Source organism: Sminthopsis crassicaudata, chromosome 3 (assembly GCF_048593235.1).
Source record: "Sminthopsis crassicaudata isolate SCR6 chromosome 3, ASM4859323v1, whole genome shotgun sequence".
NCBI classification, from domain to species: domain Eukaryota; kingdom Metazoa; phylum Chordata; class Mammalia; order Dasyuromorphia; family Dasyuridae; genus Sminthopsis; species Sminthopsis crassicaudata.
Genome location: NC_133619.1, coordinates 492,237,474 through 492,260,436, shown reverse-complemented (window position 1 = coordinate 492,260,436; position 22,963 = coordinate 492,237,474). Strand labels below are relative to the sequence as shown.

Genomic DNA, 22,963 nt, shown 5'->3' with positions numbered 1-22,963 from the left:
GATATAGCCAAAGCATTCCCTAATAGAAGTTTTATCTCTCTAAAGACTTTCATTAACAAACATGATGGGGGGAAATCTACAAATTGGGTGTACAACTTAAAAAAAATAGAAAACTAACAAAATAATAAAAATAATTTTTAAAAACATTAAATACCAGAGAAGAGCTTCTGAAAATCGAGAAATTTACAAAATTTAAAACAAAAAAATGAATTATCGACAGAAGCAGCTGGTTAAAAACCAATAAAATAGATAAACAATTTGATTTTAAAAGAAAGAGGAAAATCTAGAGTTCTTCATGATTTACTCTCTATGCTGCTATTATTCTTTGAGTTTGTCTGTAAAACTGAAAACACAATTGGCTCAATTTTAGAAAGGATCTTTATGAGTCAAACCTTACTGTCATATTAACATCTTCTATACTATTCTTCAGTACACAACTACGTCCATTTTATACAAAAAGGAAACTTGTGTTCACAGAAGTTGAGACTTCCCCAGTATGATACTAGTAAAACCACAGCTCAGATACAGGACTCTTTGACTGGTGGTAGACCCTGGAGATCAGAATTTGAATCAATGTGTGAAAGTTATAAAGGGATAAATTTCACCAATTAGTTCAACAATTTTTTAATGCCCACTATGTTTAAGGTTCTATATATAAATATAAAGTTCCCAGAACTTATATCTTACTAGAGAAGAAAATCATATACAGAGAAAAGTTAACTAAAAAAAAAAAAAAAAAAAAAAAAAAAAAACATTTCTGGATAACTGCCATCTCAGAGAAGAGAACTTTGAATTAATACTTGAACTGAGCTTTGAAGGAAGGAAGCTAGGGATGCTAAGCAGAAGTTATGAAAGAGAGGGCATTCTAAGTATGAGTTGAATAAAAATATGGAGATGAATGATATAATGTCATGCAAAGGGAGAAGTAAATGAACCATTTCTGGTGAAATACAGTGTTGAAAGGAAAATAACATGAAATCAGTCTGGAAAGGTCAATTAGACTCACAATGTAAAGGGTTTCAAATGATAGAATTTGTTTTGTTTTTGTTTTTTTTTTTTTTTTTGCTTTTCTTTTTTTGTTTGTTTTTTTCAGTTAGCAAGAAGCCACTGAACCATCTAAAGCAGAGGAGTGACTCTTCATTTTTTTCATTTAGTAAACATTTATTAAGTGCTAGGCATTGTGCTAAGTATTGCACATACAAAATAATACAAAGAAAAGTCCCAGTCTCATCAGGGAGACTGTTAAGGGACAGGTCATTTCTCTGAGACCCTCCACAGCTGTGGATCACAGCATCTGAAGGAGTTGCGGGGCAGCCTTTGCTGACACAGGTGTTGCTTGCGGACTGGGAATGAGATAAATTGGAGGCAGAAGGAAGAGGAGAGAGGTCAGACTATGTAACGACCTCAAAGGGGTCAGGGAACAGCAACTGCCTCTCAGTTTCCTTGTAGCATCCTCTCACAGCAGGAGATCCATTCTGCAGGTCTAGGTTGGATCTCCAGCAGCCACTGTCAGGTGGCTCCCATGTATTTCAACAGAGACAACATACAAACATACAAAGCAAGCTCTATATAGGATAAATAGGAAATAATTAAAAGAGCAAAAGCACTCAAATTAAGGTTTAGCAAATGCGTCCTATAAAAAATGGGATTTTAATAAAGATTTAAAGGAAATAAAGGAAATTAATAGTTGGAGGAAAGGAGGAAGAATATTCACGACTTGGAGGACACTCAGAGAAAATTTCCAGAGCCCAACTGCCATATCTATGCTGGTGACTCTTCAATTCTGACCTTATCTGAAGCTCCAAAACTGAATCTTTAATTGACTATAGAATATCTTGATCTAGAATATTCCATAGAGTCTCAAAAGCAATATGGTACAAATTGACCTTATCTTCCTCCCAAAATATATTCATATTTTTGTCTTTACTTGTCTTTCATTAATAGCACTATTTCCATGTTTGAAATATTGGGAAATATCATTGACTATTTTTATCTCTTAAATTCAATTGGTTCCCAAGTCCTATCAATTTCATCTTCTCCAATATCTTCTCTTCATGACAGCAAGATGGCACACAAGTGCTAGGCTTGCTGGCTAGCAAGAAAGTCCATGCTCAAATTTGACTCAGAAATGTCCTTGCTGTATGGCCTCAGGTAAGTCAATTAATCTATTTTATTTTCCTCTACTGAAAAATGAGGACAATAACAGCACTTTATACTGCTCCACTACATCCCAGAAATCAGAACTTGAAAAAAGTGGGCAAGTTACAGAGACCAATTTCACCCATTCATTCAATGAAGCCTTTTTATCAAGAGAAATAAATAATATATCATTCACAATTTGCTTAGCATTATGTCTGGTGCATAATAGATGTTATATAAATGCTTATTTCTTACCCTTTATTCTTCTCTTCCCCTTCTTTCTCTTATTACCTCTACTACCAAATGAAAGCGTATAGATCCCTCTTCTCCACCTGCTATTGCAAGAGTCTCCTCAAAGGCATGAGCACCTCATTTGAGGAATGAGGTAGGGTGACAAATACTGTTTCCCATAAGGAAGGCAGATGTAGATGTGGAATGGAGAGATTCTTCCTGAGGCACAAGGGAGCTTACAGTAGATCCTTACAAGCAGCTTTCCATTTTTAAGTAAGTGTTCTTCACAAGTAGGTACTTAATTTTGTTCTTTCTACATTGAAGAACTTTAAGAGTTGTCAAAATTATAATGATCTATAAATTGGCCATAATAGAGCAGAGTTCTAATCTCTATAATCAGTTTTATCTTTGATATAAATCATGAATCTGTACCTTATATTCATATATGCATATACACACATGCTTGCTAAAAAGTTTTCTTGGGGTACAGAGCATGTGCAGTTAGGACTAATTTTGAAATATGAGGTACTTAAGAGAACTTTCTCTTCAAGTTTTTCTAAGGACCTCACAAAACTCTTTTGCCAACAGGAAGCATTCAGTAAACTGTATTTCCTAACTGACAGGGGGAGAGTGCCTTTTAGAAGCACGGTGTAAATTGATTGCTATGAATGATTATGTCTTCTGCACCCCTCCCAAGTAGCTCTAACAAATGTGACAGGCACATAGAAAGCAAAGTTCCCAGAGTGATTTGATGTGAAGGAATTCATTTGCACTCTTTCTCCTCAGGGATTTTTTTTTTAATTTTTCATGCTTCATACACAACAGTGTATTAAGCCTTGATAATTTTATTCTTTTCTAAAAGGGTACTTTTATGCCTGCTTTACTATAGTTACCACAGATAGATTTTCTTCTGGATCTGCTTTTGACTTTTTGGACTTCAATATCATCTTTCAGCAGTCTTCTTCTCACCCTGGAACTTCCCTCAGTCTTCCTATCTTAGGGCACCCATCTTCTCCTGAATTCTTCCAACTGTGAAACAATCTTTTGGCAGGAGAGGAAGGTAAACCCTTCTCTAACTGGAAGGTTCCATTTTGGTGATGAGCCTATGTTGTCCATGATTCATTCCCCTCTTGATTATGTTTCTTATAATTCAGATTTTTTCATCATGCTCTAGAAAAAGAGCATGGGCACCTTACCCGTTCTCATTTTCACTTTTTTTTTTTTTAATGTATTGCTTCCGCTCCTTAGAATGTAAGTACATTGAGGGTATGTACTATCTTTTTTTTTTTTTTTTGCTTGCATTGGTATACCCAGCATTTGCCACCTCATCTAGCACATAGTAAGTATTTTAATAATATTAAAACCTTGTGTCATCTTGCAAAGAGGTTTGGGAGGGTCTCATGACATTGTAAGTAGGACAAAACTTTAAACACAAAGCATACCAACTCTTTCCCAATGGCTATAAGTATAAGAGATAGAGGAAGGAAGGAAGTAAACAAGCATTTATTAAGTACTTACTATGTACCAATCATTGGGCTAAATACTTTATAAATATTGTTCTTTGATCCTCAAACAACTCTAGGATATGGAAGATGTTAGACCCAGTTCATAGTGGAGAAAACTGAGGGGAAAAAAAATTTAATGATTTACTCAGGTGTTGTACAGAAGTCTGTCTTCCTAGTCCCAGGCTCAGTACTTGGTCCACTGGGTCACCTAGCTGCCTTGATAGAGGCTAGAAAACTTAATGTAAAGCCTAGAAGAGCTTGATTCAAATACTCCCTGAGACACTAGCTGGGCATCTCTGAAGGAACTGGCTTAGCTACTCTGGGCTCTATCCTCACGTCTATGGAAGGGAGATAATATCAGTATTATGATACAGGGTTACTATAAGGGACAAAATAGGTAGTGTCTGTAAAATGCTACATAAAGGTACATTACCATTAGTGATAAAAATAACCCTGCCAATCACAGAACTGACAATACCCAGGATAAGTTCTAAGAATGCACTAGAAATTGTTAGTGCAGACTGCAGTACAAAGCATGAGTTGAAGGCTAAAGCTTCTCTCACTTAATGGGTCGTGTAACACGGTGAGCAATATTGCTGGGGTTTGATTTATCTAGTCGATGTACTTGGGCTTTTTTCTGAACTCCTGGCAAAAGCCTTTTACTTTGCCCTGGTTTTTTTATACCTGTGGCAACTCTGGCTCACTTTCCTAGCTGTTTCACTGTAATTTATAATTAAGGAATCAACGCTGGGTTTATAGCGGGGTCTGAAATCTCTATCGATTTGTCTTTTCATTCCATCATGCCCATAGGAAGGTGCCCGAACACCTATCTATCACTGTCCCCAGGAGCTTCTATGGAGCTCTTCCCCAGGCTTTTCACTCACATGGCCCCCATTCCTTTATACAGTCCATCAAGAGAGGCAGTGGGCTAGAAAATGCTATTTGTTGATAGACTGGCACACTGGGTTAACATGTTGTTCCAAATTGTCAATCACGGGATCTAAGCTGCATCCACTTGGAAATGTGTGAACCACGACAAATGGGTTATATACATGCAGAACAGTTCCGGCATCAGCGCTGGGTGCATTATGCTCACATGCACATGCATAGGCATATCCTGGGGTTCTTGTGTAGCAGACACAAATGTGCACCTGGGCCCCACTGCTTCCATCCTGATACCTAGGTGGGTTCTGCAAATGCAATTAGACGATCCTGGGCTTGTGGATTTTACCAATCTAATTCAAAGCTGTTATAAGTCATCACCCAGAAGCTGCAAATCTGGTGCCAGCAACCAATCCAGAAGCTCAGTGAGGGGCTCAAGGAAAACAATAGCAATAATTTGTGCTGGAGACAGAGCAGGAGGTTCTGTATCCATCTCCAAGTGAGAAAGGGGGAGAAAACCCAAAACAAAACACCTGGTTCATTCTTAAGTCTTAATGGTAACTGTTCTGCATTTGTGAGCTTTGTAACAAAAAGCTTTTGTCCACAACTTGTATTAATTTTAAGGTATGACAGTTTCAAAGGCTCAGTGGTGTATAAGCCATCCTTGTTGAATGTAATATATTAAGCAGTTCACTAGGCTTACAACAGTTCAGAATGTTAAAAATAAAATCGTACCACAAGCTCTGCCATCTCTGTGCCACCACAATCCAGATGATTTTTGAATAAAGAAAACAACAGTGTTCATCTGAGCTTACTAACAACACCAAATGACACATCCTGCTGTATAATATACTAACACTATCTGGAACAACCATTAGGGAGCATTATCATATGCGATATTACCATATTCAAGAACCGACAACAATTGATGCATGGCTGTGAAGAGGCGAGATTTCTAGGATACAGTTGTTCCTCACCCTGCAGAGATTGCCCAGGTTTAATGGATGCCTCTCGGTAGATTTACAGAACTCCACTACCACCCCCAAACCCCAACCCACACATGTATACAACACATTCTCTCTTTGAGATTAAAATAGCAAAATGAGCTTCTTCCTTCTGGGATGATACCAACAAGCCTAAAAAGCAAGCTACCTTTGACCACACTTTTTTTTGGGTGGAGAATGAATAATGATGCCAACTGTTTTCTCAGAACCTGCGCATTGATCATCAAGGTTTCTAGTAGCATTGCAGCAGGTGTCCCTTCCCCCTAATCTCCTAGGGAATCATGAGGTAGGCAATTCCATCAAGACCCTGGAATTCCCCACAATGTGACAAGGATATTCTAAAAATCAACAAATTTACATCAAGCATTTTCTAGATGTGAATAGTTCATTTATAGGACAAATTAAATTCTCCATGTCACTATCCTTGGAGATGTCTGGTGTATTCTTTTTGTGTGATGAGGACATAAGGCTGAATTGCTTGAGGTTAAAATTTTAAAGGCACAGGAGTGGGGATTCCTAGATGAATTTGGATATAATTCTCAGTTACGAGGGTGATAAATAGTTGCTGGATAAGTAGTAATAAAGCTAGCAGCATTTTCTTTGCAATAAGTTGGAAAATCCAGATTTAAAAAAAAAAATCCCTTTACTGCACATACCCTCAGCAGGCTTTAGGACTCAAGGGTCTTACCCAGGGTTTCAGGGAGAGGACATCCTCCTGCCAGCAAGTTCCCAGGACCTGAAGAATTCATTTGCTCTCATTCCATTAAGAGCTTTTCCTCGGTACAGTGGCACATGGGGACAGGCTGTTCTGAGAAAGACGATCGAGTTCTGATAGACTGAGACGAGCTGAAGACGGAGTTGAATCTCGGCAGTCTAATGGGCCCAGTGAGGCAGTAAATTTCACAGCAACTTGACACATTAATATAGAAGTACAGTCTGTTATATCAAAGGGAGATTGTCTTAGTCCTTAAGGGGAAACCAGCTATCCAAAAATGAAAAGTGTGCACTAGTGACTTGTGAAAAATGTAGTTAACACTGCAAGCTGAAGTGAGTAAGCATTGCTCTTTCCCTAGCCTGTGCGTCCCATCAAGGGCAGTCTCTGTCCCTTCCTCAGACTGAGAGGCCCCTGTCACCTACATTTCCTACTTCTGGTATTCACAGATTTTACTGCCTTTGCAGCCAAAAACAAGAAAAACTAGCAACCAAGCATTGGTTTGACCACCATGGGAGAACTCAGCTCTCTATTCTCTTTTCATTAGGCTGCTCTTCTCGAACCTGAGAATATAGATATATTTATATGTAAATACAAATATATGTGCATACATACATACGTATTTATATTCTCATGCATGGAAGGGTTTCTACTGTGGCTGCCATACACAGCATTCCAAAAAAAAGGCCACAGAGGAGGATTTACCTGGTTTTGCTTGAATTTAGAAGGCCTTGTTAATTGCTATGGGTAGAATATGTAGAGTGTTAAGATTTGACTCCAACTATGATGAACATTCTAGATTAAGCAAAAGTGAAATAATCTACCTCAGTAACAATTGGTTTTTCAATTGCTGGTGGCAGTCAAAGGGAGTTTAGATGGTGATTCATCAGGAGTTCATGTTTGGACAAGGGTTGGAGTGTGACTACAAGAGTCTCTTTCAAACTGAGATTCTTTGAACACTTAAACTTAACTCTTCATTGATCTCTATCTATGTCACACACATTGAAACTCTATAGGTCTAGCTTTAAAAAATGCAATCAGTTTAATTTTCCCCAAGATGATCTTCAAAGTAACCAGGATGGAAGAACAGAGTTCTCTTTATGGTGACTAAAGTTCAGTCTATTTTACCATTTATCTTACGATGCACTAAGATTTGTTGAATGAGTGTCTCCTTTTAATCCATTAGTATTGTATAATCAAATCAATTCTGTGGAGTCGCTTTATTGTAGTCATCAACGTGAGAAACAGGTAATATTACAGTTATCCTTTTTATCATGTTCTGTCTTAGACATTAAGTTACAAATGGGATACAGTATGATGCTAAATTGACACTCTTCAGGAATATAAAATCATATAAACTGTTCCTAAACTATGTCTCCATGGTACTTCCTATAGGGTACCTTTTATTATTGCCTCATCTAGAATGAGAGCATTTTGGGACTGTGAAATGTAAAGAATAATAATGACAAAGATGGCAATGATAGAATTTATATAGTTTGAAGGTATGCAAAGAGTTTGACAAATATTATTTCATTTGATCTTGACATCAACATTGTGAGGTATGGGCTATTATTAGTCCCATTTTACAGTTAAGAAAACGGAAGCAGACAAGAGTGGCTCAAACTCTGAAAAGGTTACATAGTAATAGTAATAAATAAGATGGGAAGTTGTTTTCCTATTTTTAATTTTTTTTTCCCTAATATATAGTAAGGAAGAGCAAACAACCGGGTTTCTTTGTCAATATATGGGAATTCAGTTAACACTGTGACAGGGAGAGAAGGAAGTCAAAATATGAAAACTACTCAGGAATGAGGCTAAATAATATATCAATAGTGGGGAAAGACCTGCTAAGGGAGGCAGGAAATTAGACTGTCCAAAGTACTCGCTTGAGTATAAATCTAGTGGCCGGGGGTAGTGATGTGTGCTACAAGGAAGACTCAGCAAGTGGGAACAGAGGGAGATTGGAACTTGAAGACTTCTAGGTAGGAGACAAGAAGTGATAGAGAAATAGGGACTGGAAGATGTCAGTGTTCTGAGTTCCCTGGAGAGACTCTGCTTCTTAAAGCTATAAAAATGTCTCTGTATCCTTTTAGATGGCTGTCCCAGATACGAAACACTTACCACAATGCCTGGCACATAGAAGATGCTATATATAAGTGCTTATTTCTTTCCCTTTTCTTCTCCTGACTAACTTCCAAGTACCAACTCTATTAACCGGCTGTCCCTCATGTCTAAAATTCCCTCTTCATCTCTGCCTCTTGTTCTCTGGATTCCTTCAAGAATCATTTCAAGACTTCTCTTAATGCTAGTGCCTTCCCTTTATTAGATAGTTATGATTTCTCTTGGGCTATCTTTTATATGTACATTTACCAGTGGCTACCACAGCGAGATTTCTTATAAATGATAGTCAATTGATTGTCATTTACCCTTCTTATCTATATTTTTATACCCACCCAAACTCAAGCTTTCTCATAAACTTATCACTTCTTTAGGCTCATCTATGGACTGTCTTTATTCAGATGTGTTCCAAATAAATTGATGTTTTGATCATACTTCAGACTATTATGAGAGTAGAGTGCCCACATCTTCTGGTTTGAAGCCAAGTTTTGTTTTTTTTTTTTTTCCATGAAATGAAATGATAAACTTCAAGAAGAAAGACTAACTAATTTGTCATTTAATTTTTTTATCATTTACTTTTTAACAATGATGATACTGATAATAGCTAGCGTTTATGTAGCATATTTATATTGATTTGCAACATGCTTTATCGATATCTCATTTGTATTAACTTGTGAATAGATATTATTATTCCCATTTTCAGACAAGGATGCTGGGGTTGGGTAAAAGTTAATTGATTTGCTCAAAATAACACAAATAGTCAAGATCTGTAGGAGAATTCAGTCTTTGTGACTCCAAATTTATTGTATCTATCTATTGTACCATTAAACTGTGTCAGGTCCTTTGGAGAATTACTAAATATTTTCAAAGTCTCTCATGAGACTTTGCATTCTTTTTAAAAATTTTAACTTTTCAATTACATGTAAAAACAATTTTTAAAAAAATTTAAGTTTTAAATTCTCTCCTTTTCTCTCTCCTTCCCTTCCCCTTCATTGAGAAGACAAGTAATTTGATTTAAGTTTTATACATATAGTCATGCAAAACGTAATTCCCTATTAGTCACATTGTGACAGAAAAACCCCAAGAAAAATAATGAATTATTTTTTTAAAAGCATGTTTTGATCTGCCTATTTCATTATTCCCCCCCCCCCACCTTTGGAGGAGCATATTGTCTTAGATCATTGTATTGCTGAGAATAGCTAAGTCATTGCTATTATTTGGCAAAATGTTCTTCCAATTCTGCTCATTTCATTTTGTATTAGTTCATGTAATTCTTTCAAGATTTTTCCAGAAACATTCTACTCATCATTTCTTATAATACAATAGTATTCCATCACAATCACGTATCATGATTTGTTTAGCGATTCCCGAAATAATGGAAATCAATTTAATTTCTGTCTTAGACTGCAAAAATAATATTTTTTTTAAATTTCTAAGGCTATAACCACAACAATCATTATTATTTTTTGTCCTTTGCCTTTTTTGTTTAATTGATTTGGGAAATAGGCCTAGTAGTAGTATTACTGCATCAAAGGGTATACGGACATGGTTTTATAAAATTTGAGGCTTAGTACCAAATGGTTCTCCAGAATGGCTGGATCAGTTCATAATCCCACCAATAATGCATTAGTGTATCATATTTCCATCATACATCCCCTCCTACATTTGTCATTCTCTTTTTCTGTTATATAAGCTGATGTGATAAGTGTGAGGTGGTAATTCAGAGTTGCTTAATTTGCATTTCTCTCACCAATAATAATTAGAAGCATATTTTCATATGACCTATATAAAGCTTTGAATTCTTTGTTTGAAAATTGCCTGTTCATATCATTTGACCACTTATGAACTGAAGAATGACTTTTACCCATAAGTTTGCCTCAGTTCTCTATATTTTTCAGAAATGAGGCCTTCATCAAAGATATGACATGAATTTCCTTCCGCCCCCTATTTTCTGTTTTCCTTCTAAACTTGGCTTAATTGGTTTTGCTTATGTGAAACCTTTTTAACTTAATATATTCAAAATTGTCCATTTTACAATTTATACTGTTGTCTATCTCTTGTTTAGTCACATGTTTTCCTTTATCCATAGATATGAAAGGTAAGCTATTCAATTTTCCTTTAATGTGTTTATAGTATCAATTTTTATGTCTAAATCATGTATCCATTTTCACCTTATCTTGGTATATGGTGTAAGATGTTGGTTTTTATCAAACACTAGATACCCACAGTCACTACTGTATCTATTCCACTGATCTACCACTTTGTTTCTTATGCAGTGCCAGTTTTCATGATTAGTACTTTGTAAAACTGTTTGAGATCTGGGATGGCGAGGCCATCTTTCTTCATATTTTATTTTTTTCTATTGATTATCTTGATATTCTTGATTTACTTTAGATTTGTAATTTTTATTATATTGGCTTGACCTCATAAGCAACTAATATTTTCCTTAGTTGTTTAGATCTGATTTTACTTGTATGAAAAGTGTTTTGTAATTGTGTTCATATGGTTCCTGAGATTGTCTTTGCAAGTAAACTTCAGATGTCCATTTCCTTTTCTTCTTATGTTGCTATAAGTACTATTTCTGGTACAATTTCGAATAACAGAGGTAATAATGGGCATCTTTACACCACCCCTGATCTTATTGAGAAAGCTTTTAGCTTATTCCTGTTAAAGATAACATTTGCTGATGGTTTAAATAGATACTTTTCATCATTTTAAGGAAAGATCCATATACTTTTTAGTAAATCAAATTTCTTTCAAATTCTTGATGTAAAAAAAATTCAAAGACTTGGGAAGATGAACATGTTATCATCTATCCTCTTTAAAATTATTCTATGTCTTTTGATGGGGCCACCATTTTTCTACTAACTCAAATTTGAACCCTTTTTGTTTTCTTTGATTCTTCTTTCCTTATCTCCTATATATGATCAATACCTTAGTTCTTTAACATCAATAGCTACCCAGCCTTCCTACTCCCTCCACCAACCCCATGGTTCAAGTTACTATATCTTTTCATAGATAATTGTAGTAGCTTACTAACTGGTCTTCTCACTATCAGGTTTTTCTCATTTTAATTCACTTTCACATCATAATCATCAAATCCTGTGCTTGGTAGAACCCTATTGCTTAATGAATACAGCAAATTATCTTTCATCTGGAATTCAAGATTCTCTATCACCTCATTCTAAATTTATTTTTAGAACATTAGGGTTTCATCTTCTATGGAGGTGACCAAGGGTTCTGGCTATGAGAAGAAATCAATAAGTAGTTGTAGCGAGCTGTTGTCTCCAGAAGCTGCTGGATAGCTCTCTGGGAAGAGATCTGCTGTGTCTACTCAAATCTCTCAGACAGATTCTTCTTCCTGTAGTGAACCGTCGTCTCCAGGCAGTTGCTGTTAACTCTTGTCCAGAGAAGTGACTTCCCTTCCTGCAGAGAGCCGACTTCCCTTCCTGCAGAGAGCTGCATCAAGCCAGATGTAGTGCAGAGTCTTCTTCTTGAATCTCTTCCAGCTCTTATCCTTCTCCAGGCCAATCTGCTCTCTGGGCCCGATGTTGTCTCTTTTATCCTCCCAGAGAATTGGCGTGGGATAATGCAAGGGCTTCTGGGAAGAACCACTTCAGCCAATGAGCTTGCTCCTTCTATCAAGTCATCCTGAGTTCTCACCTTGTAATTGTCCAGACAACCTGAATTCTCACCTTGTCACTGTCCAGACAACCTGAGTTCTCACCTAGTAATCCTAACAAGTAGTAAGGAAGAAAGCTTGCTTAGTTGGCATGGGGGCGGTGCAAAGAAAAGATGACTTTTAAGTTTAAGTTGTGATCTCAATGGCAATGGGAATTCTGTGCTGAGGTCAAGAAAAGAGGGCTAGGAGGGTCTAATAAAATGGAGGTCCAAAGCTAAGGGATTTGGCTTGGATAGCTTGGTGTAGTACAGAGTCATAGTCCAATTCTTGCAGGGAAAATGACAGATCATTACAAGCAGTTTTTTCAACCAAGGCTCTGTCTGCCATAACATACTTCAGTCATGGTGGTGTGTTAAATATGACTCATCTTTACTTTGTTCTGTCTATACTGCTGTAAATCTGGACATTAGCTTTATTTCATGCTATTTTTCTTTATGTTTTCTATATTACAGGTGAACTGGCTGACTCACTGTGTTCAATTTTTTCTTACCATCTTACCTGCCTACATCATTTTTGTATATAGGATTGACACTTCTTAGTGCCCACGTGCAGAAATTCTTATCTTAAACCCTACTGAAGTTTTAACCCAAAATTACAGAATTATAGTCTCAGGGTTAGAAGAACCATCAGAAGTTGACAAATATGTTCTATATTTGAAATGCAAAGCCTCTCTACAGCATATTCAACATCCCCTGCATGAAGATTTCTAGTAATGGAGAACTTACTTCATCCTGAGTCATTCCATTCTACTTCTGGACAGCTTCAATTTTGCAGAAATGCTTCTTGACATACAATTGAAAACTATCTATTTCTTTTGTCAATTGTTCTTAGTTTTGTTCCTGGGGCCAAGCAAAATAATCTTAATTCTCTTCCATATGGTGTCCCATAAAATACATAAAGAAATAATAATTATATTCCCTGTATAGTTTTGTCTCTTTCAACTAGTCTCTGAATGAGATAATACATTCAGGCTTCTCACCATTTTTGTTATCCACCCCTCAGACTCTATCCCTCCTTAGAATGTTCTATTTTCTTAGAGACCCTATCAAAACGAGACATTCAGGAATGAACACAATACTCCAGATTTGACTAAGACAGTGTACAGTAGGATAATGACCAATTCTTAATCTAGAAAAAGTGCTTCTAAATTATGCAGTTTAAGGAAAGTTATTTCCTACTGCCATGTCAAACTGTTGTCTCATATTAACTGTTAGAACTACACAAGTCTCCAGATCTTTTTATTTTTTTTTTAAAGAAAACTATCCAGCCATGCCTTTTTCATTATTTATTTTTGGAGATTATTTTACAAAGTATCATTTTACTTCTATTCCAAATTAATTTCATTTTCTAAGATTTGACCCTTTGTTCTAGAATGTAGAAGTCTTTTTTTAGATCTGAACTGTCATCAGACATGTTAGATAATTTGTCCAGCTTTATGGCATCTGTAAATTTAATGAGTTACCAAATCTTTAATTTAACATTTCATAATTTTTCCAGGAATCAAAGAAAAGTTCACTAACCTACGGCTTGTGAACTCTATTCTCTCACCTAATTTGATAACCAATACAACATTCACCTGCTCCAGTACTAGAGCGTGAAACAAAAATTTTCTCTCATTATTATTTGCCTGAAATGTGGAGAAAATTAAGGGAAGTAGCGAATATCGAATGGAATATCTTGGCACAGGAAATTCCTCAATAAGGAAGTGCTCTCTGCCAGTACAGATGGGCACCTTCTCTAAAATTTACAGTTTTAGACAGCTGCATAATATACTTCATTTTGAATGTTTATTAGTTCACTTTCTAAATACTCACAAATCAGCAATAATATTAATAGTAATAATAACAGTAAATTGATTACTACTTTAGTAACATATTACCTCCTTCCCCAAGAATCAAATTAATCTCACCAACCTCTAATTTAAAGTTCCTACTTTCTTGCCCTATTTAAAAACAAGGACATTTCCCTTCCTCCAGTGCTGCTACACAGACTGTAATAGAGGACAGCAGGAGAATCACTTCCTTTATTCTAAATACAGTGTTTCTGATGAATGCAACCTTAGATCACATGAGCTTTTCTGGCTACCACATCTCACTGATGACTTATATAGAGCCTGGGAATCACTAAACATTCATTTTTTAAGAAACATTTATTTTTCAAAGAACTGGTCCAAGAGTTCACCAGTCACAAGACGATATTTGTCCTCTATTCTGTAATGTAGTTCATGCAGGTCTGATGACATGATCTTATTTTATGAACAACTGGGTATTACTCCTCTGACATTTCCCTAATCTTTAGTTTCAGACCACCTTTAAAGTATTTTGTTTTATCATTCCCATTCTAAAGATTTTCTAAATTAGTAAAACAACATATGAGATGAAGAAAAGAAAAAGAAAAAAAAGAGGAGTATCATTTGCTTCTTTATAATACAAATTATCTTTATTCTATAAACCCTGAAAAACAATCTTAGTATTTCTTGATGGTGTCTTTTGTTGCCAATGTAGCTAAATTAAAAAAGTAATTTTTCTTTCTCTTAGCATTCACCATTTATTTCAGGTTGGGCTGAACATTAGTGTTCCTGACACTATTCTTAAAGGACCAGGGACCTGTATCATACTCATTCTCAACTTTTCAAAGGGTATTTTACAGAAGATAGAAGCAAGAACATGTGATTAAGTTGGCAAATGAGTTCACTATATGTCCTCACTAGCATCTTTGGGCATCTCCACTTTATTACTATAATAATAGTATATGTATATGTATGTATGTATGTACTCAAAGCATTTTACTTCTTTTAGAACAAGTTGTTCTCTAGAATTCTAGGCCATGTGATCTTAGTCATTCCTTTTTTGAAATCTATTTTCCTAAAATTTAAGGTTGATATTAGATCAGCTCCCTCTGTCTCTTTCATATGTGTTACATTAAGGTAGAGAGTTTAAATCTTACTAATACTGCCATCATTTCAACTTCAGCATACTGTAGTTTAGTTGTATTTGACTCTTCATGTTCCCGTGGCCCATACCATCCATGGGATTTTCTTGGCAAAGATAGTGGAGTGATTTTCCCTTTCCTTCTTTAGTAGATTATAGCAAACAGAAGTAATGACTTGTTCAGGATCACATAGCTCATAAGTATCAGATTGGACTTGAATTCAGGTCTTCCTGATTTCAACATCTACCCACTGAGTCATCTGGCTGCCTTTAACTTCAGCATATGGTGCCCACATGTTTTTGAATATCAAGTCTATAATCACAGTTCTAATTGGTGATTCCCCTGCTTTCTTTGGAATAAAATTTCATTTAAAAATAGCTTTTTTCAGCTGAAAAATATGTCATTACTATTGAAATCATTCATTACTACCATGGTCTTCATAGCACGTATGTGATGTCACAAATGTGATTTCTCTTTTAAAGTCATCATCTTTTCTTCCTTCTTGTCTTAAGGGTCTATGCTTACACCATATTGCTATTGTTGTTGTTTTTCTTCTACTTCTGATTGTTACCTAAGTGCTCTCCATGGAGTAGCGTTTATCTTCAGGTGGGAGATGCTCACATAAGCAAAAAATCTTAAAACTCATTGTCATAGCATTGCCCCTCATATAGAACATATTTGGAAAACAATACTCCACACCCTTATTAAATTTATATATCCTACCCTACCAAGTTTCTGGAAAATAATACAAAATAATTTCAAATTTACTTCCTACCATTAAGATCTCTAGTTCACTTGGTTATACATGCTAAGTGCTTTTAGATAAAGCCCTCTTAAGCTATGAATTTTTATTACTGTCGGGCTTCTTGGATATTGTTTCCTGAGAATTACTATTGTTGTCTACTGATATTTCCTCATGTCACAGCCTCTTTCTTCTGTGGTGTCTTGTTTGGTAACTATATTTGAAGACTTTTCTCCCATGCCTTCAATTTTCAGTTTAAAACACTCTTGATTAGATTCACAGGTCTCTAGACAAATAAAGATTTTACTGGCTCTCATTAAATATACACCATCTTTGGCCTAAAGCCCATAATTTGTATCAAGTTATCATCTACCAATATAAAATCCATTCTCAGACATCATTTTCTTAGCCAGATTTTTTACTTTCTCACCATATTTATTTTTCTTCTGAATTCCCTCCTTTAATTTGTAGTAGGATTAAAACAACACCATGTTCCTAAGGTTTTCAGTTTCTTGCCCGGAATTTCATAGTCCTTAGTTCTAGGATCCTTCTGATAGTATCTTTAGTTCTTAAATGAATTGGGTAGCAATTACCATGTTGGACAAGTCTCAGAAGATTCTCCAAGACTCATAACCCATAAACATATCCCTGGAAGAACACATATGTATCTACTACACATTAGGTCTACATTTAGACAATCAATGTAGACTGGTATCTTTCAAGAGGGAAGTCTTACCTGAATCTGCTAAGTGGAAGTTCTCTCTCCCTTTTTAATTTTTGTAATAATGTTTTGTTTGTTCTTTTCCTTTGTAGTACTCAAATTCTAATTTATATGCAAAACAATATGGCATAAGAGAAAGAATAATAGATTTGTTAAAATCATAATTCTGCTACTAAGTTAGCACATCTAGGTCTCAGTTTCTTCATTTGTAAAATGAGAAACTAGACTAGATTGGCTTTGAGATTCCTTCCATCTATAAATCAATATTCCCATGTCCCAGTGTTTCTATTATTTGTGTACGTCACATTTTCGATATTGTATTTCCAGGGTCATGTCTTAAATATAGTATTTGATGATTTTGAGTATTTGTTGAGCAGAATGCTCTCAAACAAGACATCGTTGAACAGAAAATTTTTGTTAAATTACATGCTGAAAACCAAAAAAAATGAGTCTCCTCAAAACCACAATCTCATCCAACATTCTCATTTTACAAAGTGTTGATCACTAAACATACACATTAATACTATGTACAGAGAAAAATTATTTTTAAAAATTTATAAAGTGAAGGCAATTATCTTCATGCTTTCTCCACGATCTCTATCAGAAACCTTATGAAAAACAACCTATTTAAAACTAATTTCCTTTCAGATCAGAGATTGCTTGTATTTTTTCCTCTATTCCTTCTTTTCTCCTATTCAGATTTGCACAAAGCAAGCTTGTTATTCAGTAGGAATCTATCCCCTTCTGCTAGTTATCCCTGATCTGAGGTTATATAATCTTCCGTCTGTGGTGCCATAATCATTTCCTCAGCAGCTCCAGAGGACGCATTTTGGGGATCAGGGAGTAAACAGTGGGAGGAGAACCTAGTGTGGGGTGAGAGGCAGCTTTTAGAACCAGGAAAGCACTATGAATCTCCAAGAAAAGAGAACACAGAAAGACAAACCAAAATTAAAGAGGTATTTCACAGACTGAGTGGTTCTTAAATCAAACTGTGAAAAATCTGCCTCATTACTCGCATAGTAAGGAAGGAGCTCCCCTTTGTACCTTTTATGTTTGACCTTTCTATCAATTTCCTTTCGAGATATTAAGCACCATATTCCACATGTACTAAAAAGAGGTTTGATACATGGCGGCATGGTCTGATGGTCTAATCACAGGATGGGGAGCTTGCAAGTCTGAATTTTAATCCCTGCTGCTGCTGCCAGAGCTCCACGTGGCCTTAGGCACATAGCTTAACCTCACTTTGTCTCAGTCTCCTCATCTTTAAAATGGGGTTAATAATAGTTCCATGGCCCACAAGGGAGCTATGGGGATTAATTAGTTTGAAGATGTAAAGTACAATGGAAATGCTAAGTATTATTTCCCGTATTACCAAATGCATAAAAAGGAACATTGTTCAGACTTTTCAGAGAGACATTAGCTGCCTTTTAAAGCATTACCACATATACATTTCCACTAGAGACATTTATGAGTTCATGTGTGTGTATAAAAAGAGAAAGAAAGATAGATGGGCAAACAGATTGATACTATATAGTGCTGGATAAAGCTGAGCAGAAAAAAAAGTCTGTGGCATAACAATCAAATGTGATATACTCAGGTGGGGAATAGGCAGCAGGAAGAAATGAATACTTGGGAAAAAAAAAAAACATCTTTTTTTTTTCCCTTCCAAGGCAAGTGTCCTTAATAATAAAAAATGAGAGAGTAGAAATACCGAAAATGGGGGTTATATAAACAGAGTTGTTTCTAAATAGAAAGCTATACAAGTAGCAATATCAACTCATCAAGGTAAAGTGAGAAAGAAGCTCCACTTTGTTCCTTGCCTAAGTAAGGAATATTTTTCAGGGACCATGAGTTGCTTTTAATAGTATACATTTTACTTAGCCATATTAGCATGTTTTTCTGAGAACATAATGAGAGGTAGAGATATATAAGCAGTCCATTGCTATGCAGTGACAGAGAGAGGTGAGGATGGGGGAGGGGAATAAGATTATGCCAGTTTTTATGGAGGATAGAAAAAAATGAATGGTTGTGAAGGTACCTGTATAAGTAAGGGAATATCAAGGAAAATCACACAACCTTTTCCTCAGGTACTAATTTGGGGACACAAATGAAAATTCTCAGTAAGACTGCAATTTAAATATATGGGAAGTGAGTGGTTTGAAAGGAACAAGGATTTATTAAACACCTACTATGTGTACTAAGCACTTAACAAATATCATTTCATTTGTTCTTCACAATAACCTGGGGGGGTGAGAGCTCTTATTATCCCCATGTTTTCAGTTGTGCCTGATTCTTTGTGACTACCTTGGGGTTGTCTTGACAATGCTAATGGAATGGTTTGCTATTTTTTTCTCTGGCTCCTTTTACAGATGAGGAAACTGTGGCAAACAAGGTTAAAATGACTTGCCCAGCATCAAACAGTAAATGTCTGAGGCCATATGTCAACTCAGAAAGAAGTTATCCTGACTCCAGGTGCCATACTCTATCTGGCTTGCCATTTGAATTTACAGTTGAGTAAACTGAGTCACAAAGATTAAGTGCTTGTACAGGGTTACAAGATTGAAAATGTCTGAGGCTAGATTTGAACTCAGATCTTCCTGATTCCACAGCTATGACTCTATTCTGTCATCTAGCAGTGGTTATAGGTAATCAGATGTGGACAAATCATGAAGAATCCACAGTCAGAAATGGAATCTCATAGTGAATAGCAATGTTATTTTCAATGAGGATGCTTAGTTTTCAATAAAATCAAAAGACTGACAGATAAAACTGCACAGAGAAAACCTAAGTAGTGTAACACCCAAAAGAGAGAATGAACCAAGTTATGAACGGCAGTTTTCTGCTCTAACTGAATGGACATTGATCCCTTAAATGATCCCTCCCAATGGAAGGTTTTCTTATACCTTCTTGGCTGAGCTCAAATACAAAACACTCCTTACCCAGTTTACACTTCCAAAATCAAGTAGAAACTTTACTTTTGTGTCTAAACCTCTTAAAAATTGGGCCACTTCCTAACCTCCTCTCATAGACCCTTCTATGCAGCCGATATTTTAACTCTGTTTTCTTTCTGTAGGAAGATACTCCATCTCCCTTTTCTATAGACCTTATATTGGCTGTTCCAGGAAAAGCCTAGAATGCTTTCCTGCCAATGTCTGACTTGTACAATCTCAGGCTTTGTTAGAGACATAGTTCAAGCACTATGTTCCATTAAACCTTTCTCCAGGCCCCACCCCAGTAACTAGTCTCGACCCCATTAAAATTACCTCCCAGTTTCCATTTTTCTGAATATCCTCAGCATTTAGCTCAATGTCTAATAGATTGTAAGCCTCTCATAAAAACTTGCTGAACCATTGAGGAAAGAGTGTTTCTAGTCTGGTGTGCTCTGGAGGGTTTGGTGACTAAAAACAATATTTTGAACTTTGAAAATATATTGCAAAAATACTAACTAGTTTTTAGAGGACCTATATTTTAACACTGTCCCTGATGCTATCTCCAAACTCAGTTTCTGCACCTCAGTTTCTTTTAAGATAGTGGAACTAGTTAATCTTTGAAGCTTCCTCTAGCTCTACAACTATGGTTCTATTTTAAAAAAATTAGAATTTGTTTAACACAAGAAAAAACATAGCCCCATCCTTTTGAGGGGTTGTAGTTTCATTTTCTCAAAACTTGACATTGTTATGCTTCTTTGAAAAGCATTCAAGCTGGCAAGAATTGTACCTAGTTGTCAAAAAGAATTTCACATGATTCCTCATGATGTTAACTATGTTTTGGAACTATTGCTCAGGACTTCAGATACAGATTTTCTACTTCGCATAAAATGTCAGTCATCTCACAAAAATACATTTATTAGGCACCTACTATGTACCAGATACTGTTCTGAACCCTGGGGATACAGAAAAAAGATGTAGTTTCTGCCCTCAAGAAGCTCCCTTTTGGGGATGCAGCATGTAATTATGAATTTTACAATATGTTTTTCAATAATACAGTACACACAGTGGGAGAAGTACAAATATTTATTGATATGACCCTAAGCAAAGAAGGAGATTACTGAGCACACTGAAATGTTGCTAACTAGCAATTTATAAATAGGAGACATGCCTTTAAAGGAATGAGGTTGAGTGCTTGTTTGCCTCATGGGGCTCCATCTTGTTGTTTTATAGGCACATATTAAATGTTTTCCCTTACTTCAGCACAAGAACCCACTTTGGCTATTGCTCTGTCTCTTAGTGTTAACCAGTGTCTGAATTTAAGATATAAATACTTTTATTCTACTCCCATACTACTCTAATTCATACTGACTATGTGACCTTGGACAAGTCTATACTTTTGGGGGGAAGACAGCAAAAACGTTGGATAATGAAAAGAGTATCTGAGTTCAAATCCAGCCTCTGACACATCCAAGCAGTGTGACCCCAGGAAAGCTTCTTGACCTCTCTCAACCTGTTTCCTTGTCTGTTAATGGTGATAATAACAATTACTTTATGGGATTTTTGGTGAAGATTCCATGAGACACACTATGTAATATACTTTGTAAATCTTAAAACACTCCATAGATGTGAAAAATTATTAATATCACTACCTGTGTGACATTAAGCAGGTCATTCAGACTCTGTTTCATCACATTCCTCATATTTAAAAGGATGATGAGGTCTGAAAGAGTCTCTAAAGTCTAAAATGTTAAATCCTGTCATCCTAGGGACACTTAAGTCTCTCCCAGATCTAAAATTCTACAATTCTATGAGGTCTGACCAAGAAATGCAGGGACAGAGGAAGGGTTATTCTAAATCACAAATTCTCTGCTACCTCAGGCTCTGTGCCACAGCACTTTGTAATTCTGCACGTGCTTGCCCTGGAAACATGGCAGAATTAATTCTACAGTTCAAAGTAAGATTTAGGAGGCTAAGGAAAAATGGGTTTCTTAAAAGCTGCTAAATATCCCAAATCTCACATCTCACCGGGCTTCTTAGTCATGAATGATATGACATAGATATTACAGTGCTAGGAAGGGAGGGTATATAGAGAGAAAGCAGTTGGAAGGATCGATGGGTATAAAATGGGATATTGAGTTGATCAAGAATGAATTTATTATTATTTCACCATATCTTAAGAAGGATTAAGAAAGTTAAGGCAGCCAAATCTAGAGACAGCATCTGATTGGAAACTCCACCAACAATAATGTTTTTACCACACCTCAGCATCTCTTCATAAGCAGAACTAATAATAAAAGCAGTCTATTTGCCAGCACCACTAGGGGGCTAGACAGAAAGAACAATGAGAATGAAGTCGGGAAGTTGTATAAAACATTTTCAAATGCACCATCTCATTTAACCATTGCAAATTCTCTTTATGGGAAAGTGAGGTAATCATTATTATTGTTCCTTTATTAGAGAGATGAGAAACTGGGGACTCAGAACCATGTGACTTTTTTCCTTTTATATCACTGATAAATGACAGGGCTCCAACTAGAAATTGGAAGATCTGAGTTCAAGGTATGTCTTCTATCCACTCTATCACATCACATGGCCTTTTCTGATTTCTATATAAAATCCCATTACAACTTCCTAACAACACATTTATCTATATATATTAGGAAAAGATTTCTGAGTATAAGCTTTCATGACTCGTTAGTTTTAGGAAAAATGTGACATTCTGCAACAAATTGCCAAAAGATCAAAATTCCTTAGGATATGTTATAAGGGGAAAAAAACAGCTAATATTTATATAGAGCTTTACAATTTGCAAAACACTTTGCAAATATCATACTTCATTTTATTCTTTTAACCATAGAAAGTAGGTGCTATTATTTCTCCTGTTTTGTAGATAAGGAAATTGAGGCAGAAAAAGGCCTCAATTAACCTCAGGTTACATGACCTGAGTCATATAGTTACAAAGTGTTATAATGGAAATTGCATTGATTTATAAGTATTAATTCCACAACCTTTATCAAGTGCTTAGTTCTGAATCACAGAATTTTGCAATTTAGACCTAGGAGGAAGCACAGCAATCCAAATAACAGCTACATTTTATAAACAAGGAAAAGAAAGCTCAGAGTATGACTCATCTAAAGTTACACAAGCAAAAATAACAAAGTCAGGATTTGAATCCTGGTCTTTTTCTTCAAATCCAGTATTCTTTGCACTGGAGATCAGTGTGGTAGTCACTCAGGGAGAAAAAGAAAAAAGAAAAAAAAACTTTAGATAAGATTTAGTTCTTTCCCCCATAAATTCTAGTAGCAGGATATGACATGTAAACAAATAGCTCTAGTACAAAATAATCTGTGATGAATACATAAGAGA

At 35.8% G+C, this 22,963-nt stretch overlaps 1 protein-coding gene across 4 annotated transcripts in view; it reads right to left on the bottom strand.

Moving 5' to 3' along the window:
- OPCML (opioid binding protein/cell adhesion molecule like) overlaps window positions 1–22,963 on the bottom strand; it is a 1,489,737-nt gene that overhangs the window by 218,134 nt on the left and 1,248,640 nt on the right. The gene's annotated exons all lie outside the window — the stretch shown is intronic.